The sequence below is a fragment of the Echinops telfairi genome, unplaced genomic scaffold (genome assembly GCF_000313985.2).
Source record: "Echinops telfairi isolate 266 unplaced genomic scaffold, ASM31398v2 ScPeMD7_23;HRSCAF=83, whole genome shotgun sequence".
NCBI classification, from domain to species: Eukaryota; Metazoa; Chordata; class Mammalia; order Afrosoricida; family Tenrecidae; genus Echinops; species Echinops telfairi.
This window is the reverse complement of record NW_022103920.1, coordinates 45,894,950-45,900,949: the sequence shown is the minus strand read 5'-3', so window position 1 is coordinate 45,900,949 and position 6,000 is coordinate 45,894,950. Positions and strand designations below refer to the sequence as shown.

At 41.2% G+C, this 6,000-nt stretch overlaps 1 pseudogene; it reads left to right on the top strand.

Annotated features, from left to right (window-relative positions):
* Positions 1-252: 252 nt before the first annotated feature.
* LOC101640888 overlaps positions 253-6,000 on the top strand; it is a 102,038-nt pseudogene continuing 96,290 nt past the window's right edge.

The window sequence follows — 6,000 nt, the reverse complement described above, 5'->3', positions numbered from 1 at the left end:
TAAATGCAAGTATACTTGCTCTGGTCACAAGACAAGCACCGAAATGCTCCTCTGAGATTATGGCATACAGTTGCATTTGCAAGTGTGTCTTTCCCCAGAGGCCCATTTAAAGATGTTTCCATAATCTGGTGCATCAAGACCCTCCAGGCACAGGCTACTGTCACCCTGCATCTGCTTGGCCAGAAAGGAAAGACCCCTCCAGGGAACAAGCTGCCAACACCCTGCATCACAAAAAAACAAAAGAAAACAAACATGTCCTTTGGGGTATACAGTGAAACACAGGAGAGAAATATTACTGTTGGAAAAGGCAATTTTGAAATTTACCCTGGATTCCAGGCTCATGTGAAGCCTGAAGATGGAGGTGAGCCAGTGGTTTCACTGCTCTAAATTTCCCATTGCGTACAATGATTTGCATGAACATGTCTGCCAGGGTCACAGAGCAGAATATTTGCTGCCAAACTTCACATTGAAAACACACACACACACAAGCTAATATTTGATCAACACAAATATTCAAGATGCAAGGTGGCACATTTTTTCTAGAATTTGGTATAGCCTACGCATTGCAACTGAGCCATGGCCAATGCACAGTGACCCTACAGGACGTGGTGGAACTGCCTCAATTCCTGAGACTGTAACTGTTGACGTGAATAGAAAGCCTGGCTCATGTCCAACTGATGGTCTTGGGGATGGCAGTCCAACGTATAACCACGAGAGTGGGCTTTCTACTCCCACAGGTCCAGTCTCAGACACGCACAGGGGGTCACAACGACTCAGCATGTTTCAATAACTAACTGAAGCTTCCTTAGGGCCTTCTACTGCAGGTGTAAAATAGCTTTAGTTATAAAGGCTAAGCAATAATAAGTTAAAGGCCAAGACCTTATATACACTGTGAGGCATATTTCTAATTAAAGTATGACAACAAATTATTCATGTCTTGTTGGATTTTTATTTAAGATTTCATTTGTAGTGTCATGATAAAGAGTGTGAGTGTATATATGTGTTTAGATTCTTGGTAATATATTACTTTTCAAGTCAATATAAATAGAAGAAGATATGTGCTATAAGCACACATGTTTTATAACTTTGAAAAGTTCATAATTGCTGTTATTTTATTTTTGTGGTATTACATTGCAACAAATTTTCTCACAAACGAGTTAAGCATTAATGATATTCTGATTTTCCCAAAGAATTTCCAAAATTAATGATACATAAATGATCATTTAAGTCTATAAATAGATTGTTGGTCATACCTTTCTATGGTGAAGTTGTATGGACTGTTATTTTAAGAAAAGTAAAAGGTAGACACTCTTGTGTTCTACGATTTTATTTTCTAAGAAAATGCCAGCCTAGACTCTGAGAGAAAGGTTATTTAACAGTGCTTCATGAATGGCAGCAAAACAGATGTGTTCTGTTTTTCATCCTCTCTCTAAATCGTCACTGTTAGAAACCTTGTTTTTTTCTGTTTCAAGAACAGGTTTGCAGACACCTACATGTTCCTGAATATAGTTAGAGAATAATTTTCCTGAACCTTTGACCAAAAGAAAATGCCTGAACTAAACCCGTGTTTCCACTCCATTCAGCAGAATTGAAACTGAAGTTCACAATGGCAGGTCTTTAGGTTCATTATCTGCTAGCAACCATGGGTAACTAGGGAGATATTTCCCTGCAGTCAAGCTGAAAGAATGTCAATAAACTATTTCTCAAGATCTACCAATACCTTTTGATCAGATGGCCTCAGAAAATCTTTAGTTCATGATAAAGATGCAGAGACAATATCTCAGGCAAAAAATGTCTTTGCATCATCCTTATCGGAGTTGTTTCCATGGCTCCACTGAAAAGAAATGTTCCACTTGAGAAACCTGAAAAAGAAAAGTGTTCTGGGAGCAGCTTCCTCTAAGAAGCCACCTTATGTTGATCTAAATTTGTTGCCTCTAATCCGGGTTCTCAACCTGGGGGTCGCTACCCCTTTAGAGGTTGAACGATCTTTTCACTGGGGTCGCCTAAGACCATATTTCGGGTGGTCTTAGGAACCAAGACACCGCTTCTCTATCCATCTCCAGACGGGTCGCCCACATGCATATATGCACACATGTGGGGTCACCACAACAGGAGGAACTGTATTAAAGGGTCACGGTAATAGGAAAGTTGAGAACCATGGGCAAATGATGTAACTGAAGTTCTTTGTTTAACTCCTTACATCGGTGTCCATGGCTCCTCCATTTTGTATTCCTTGGTTTTACTTTGGTTTGGCCCCCACGGCCCCTGTTTAAACAGCACGTACGGCTGAATCCGTCTTCTGGATATCATTTTAAGGTGCGTGTGGTTTCTTACTACATCACCCTTGGTGCTTGTCTGGGATCTGAACATTGCTCTTCTCCTCAGTAGACTTCGAAGGATTCGTGAATTCAAGGTGGGGTGCCAAGGTAAAAACCTAGGGTTGCGTTTGGGGGTTGTCCTCTGCAAGACTTGGGACCACGGGTTTGGAGGTGAGACTTGCTTGGTTCAGACTTTCACTATCTTGGGTTGAGCTTCACTGAAGATGTATTTGGTTTTCGTATTCTCTTCACATCTGGAATGTGTGCTATAAGCCTGTGGATGCTTTTATTTGCATTGCCTCGAGTTGATAAGTTGAGTAGCTAGCTAGCTTTGGTTGTCCTCTATTGGATTTTTAGAAGGTAATAGGGTTGGTCTATTTTTCTTCTCTTTCTTTGCAACACATTCGTCTTCAACCCTGTTTTACATGCATGCTATTTCTTTAATGAAATGAAGCAGGGCTTTTCAGAAGGCTGTCAGAACACCGGATACTGGAATTGGGATGCTTTCATCGCACGTGTCTGGAAGAGGTCCCGGCGCTGGCGGAGTTGTTACCTAGGTGGAAGAATCAGTTAGTAAATTAGACTCTGAGGTCTTCTCAACTAAAACCACCTCAGTCAAACGCCTATCTTTGATCTTATGTACTTGCATTTTTGTGTGAATAACAAACATTTGTGAAAACAACTAGCACTTGCAGTATGCCTATATGGATTGAGTCTCGGGGGACTCCCCTGGACCACCATCTAGGGATGCGACTAGCCTTGGGGCAGACAGACAGCATATGACATGGATTTTAACAGCTGTAGGTGGACGGCAACACCTTGTCATTTGGTCTCCCTGAAGATACGTTTTAAATTTATTCCAGTTTTAAAATATTTTCTGCTTCCTTTCCCATTGAGATTTTTCTCTGTTTTATTTGGTAATTGATGTTGGGTAGTTTTTTGTTTTCTGACTATGCACTTTTCTGTATGGGAAAATCAGGATGGATGGATCTATGGAAAACAGTAACTGGATTAATAATTCCCTAAGGTTATTAGATGTGGAGGGTGTTGGTGGCAATAAGGAGTTGACAGCAATGGATATAAGAGGGAATCAAATATTATAATTAAATGTTATCTATTAAATATTATAGAAATATTAAAGTATCATAATTAGCATACAGATATTGACCACATAACCTTTGATGAGACAAAATAATGTGACACAGGTGCCTATGGTCCACTAAGTCCACAAGATTTTGCACGCCTCACTACCTATTCCCACTTAGCATTCAGAAAAGAATTATGGCCATGCAGAGCTGGACAGCTTTATTGAGGTGAGGAAGGTCAGTAGCCCTCCCTCTGGAGCCTCAGCTTACACTGGTACCCCCTTAATTTACACTGGTAAGCCCTCAAGCCCTGCTCAGGTGTCCTATCCACTTCCACTAGGCCGGGGAGCCTCTGGTGCAGAATGAGCTGTGAACTGTGGTCACAAAACTTGCCCTGGGCTCTGCAGGTGAAGGGCTCCTGACCCCAGTGAGTTTATAGGTTCCAGGAAAAGTGGGGGTGCCGCACATATTGTACCACACAAAGGGCACTAGTTGGGCTTCTTGCCTTTGTGAATGTTTCATGGTCGAGGAGCACAAAGCTCCAGATGAAGGTCAACCACACTGGCTGTGAGTTCATTGTTTCTCACTTGTGCGCAGCTGCTGGCGCCACACTTTGTTCTTAGGTGACATGGAGTCAGTCCTGACTGATAGCAACATGTTGTACAGCAGAATGCAACACTGCGCAACCCCACCCCTACCTCATAATTGTTCTTATGTTCGAGCCCATTGTTGGAGCCACGAGGTCAGTCCATCTCTTCCAGGACCTTCCTCTTTTTCATTGCTTTGCCAAGCAAGGGACCCTTCTTCAGGGACTGGTCTCTCCCGATGGCCTCTCCAAAATAAGCAAGAAGGGTCCACATCCTTGCCTCGGAGGAGCATTTTGGCTGGACTTTTTCCAAGATATATGTGGTGGGGTGGGTTTTTTTGGTAATCCTTGATACCTTCAGTATTCTTTGCCAGCACCATAATTCAAATCTATCTATTTTTCTTTGGTCTTTCATATTTAATGTCCAACTTTCACATGCACATGAGGAAACTGAAAATACCGTGGCTTTGTCAGACACAACTTAGTCCTCAAAGTAACACTCTTGCTTTACAGTACTTTAAAGAGGGAGGTCTTTTGCAGCAGATTTGCTCAATGCAATGTATTATTGTTTGATATCTTGACTACTGCTTCCATGAATATTGATTGTGGATACATGCAACCCAAAATTCTTGACTACTTCAATCTTTTCTCCATTTATTATGACTTTACCTCTTGGCACAGTTGTGAGGATATTGTCTTTCTTCATATTGAGTTGTGATTCCTACTAAAAGCTGCAATCTTTGGTCTGCATCAGCGAGCCCTTCAAGTACTTCTGCATACAGATCACTGTTAGTAAGCCTCCCTCCAATTCCAAAGCCACGTTCTTCTTCATATAATCCAGCTTCTCTGATTATTTGTTCAGCATCCAGATTAAATAAGTATGGTGAGAGGATACAAACCTTTCTTTAATTTAAACCATGCAATATTCCTTTTTTTCCTCCCATTTCTATAACAGTCTCTTCATCCATGTACAAGTCTGACATGAACACAATGAAGTGTTCTAGAACTCCCATTCTTGGCAGGGTTTGTTTTTATCCACATAGTCGAAAGTCTTGTCATAGTCAATAGAACACAAGTAAACATCATTCTGGTAATCTCTTGTTTGGCCCAAGATCCAGCTGATGTCAGCAATGGTGTCCCTTGTGAGATGCCCTCTCCTGAATTGGACCTCAAGTTCTGGCATTTCCCTCTGGCATGTCAGTGTATTGCTGATGAAGCACTGGAGGTACCGCTTGAGTATGCCAAGAAATTTGGAAGACAGCCACCTGGCCAACCAACTGAAGGAGATTCAAATATGTACCCATTCCACAAGAAGGTAACCCAACAGAATGTGGAAATTATTAAACAGTATCATGAATATCATAATCAAATAAAATTTTGCTGTAGATCTTTCAACAATGGCCACTGAATTACATTGCCAGGAAGATGCCATAAGTCCAAGCTGGACTAAAAGAAAAAATAGAAAAAGGGTGATCATTGGTAAGTGCAGTTGGATCTTGACAGAAAGTAGAAAATAACAGAAAAATGCTTCCCTTGGTTAATTGACTATGCAAAGGCATTTGACCGTGTGAATGAAAATAAACTATGAGAAGAATGGGAATTCCATAACACTTCATTGTGCTCATATGGAACCTGTACATGGATCAAGAGACAGTTGTGTGAACAGAATACATCTTAAAAGCAAGAAGAGAACGTTGTGAGCCACCATGTATCCTCTCATCATACATATTTGGTCTGCAAGATGCGCCAGCAACCAGAGAAGCTGGACTATATGAGCAATAACCCGGCATCAGGACTGGAGGACAGCTTACGAACAAGCTGAGATATGCAATTAATGCAACCTTGTTTGCTGATAGTGAGGATGACTTGAAGTAGATCAGCGATTACAGCTTTCAGAAAGTATTGCAGCTTAATACAATGAACACCCAGACCCTCATACTGAACTCTTAAATAACATCACGATAAATCGCTAAAATATTGATGTCGTCAATCATGCATGGCTCTATCATAA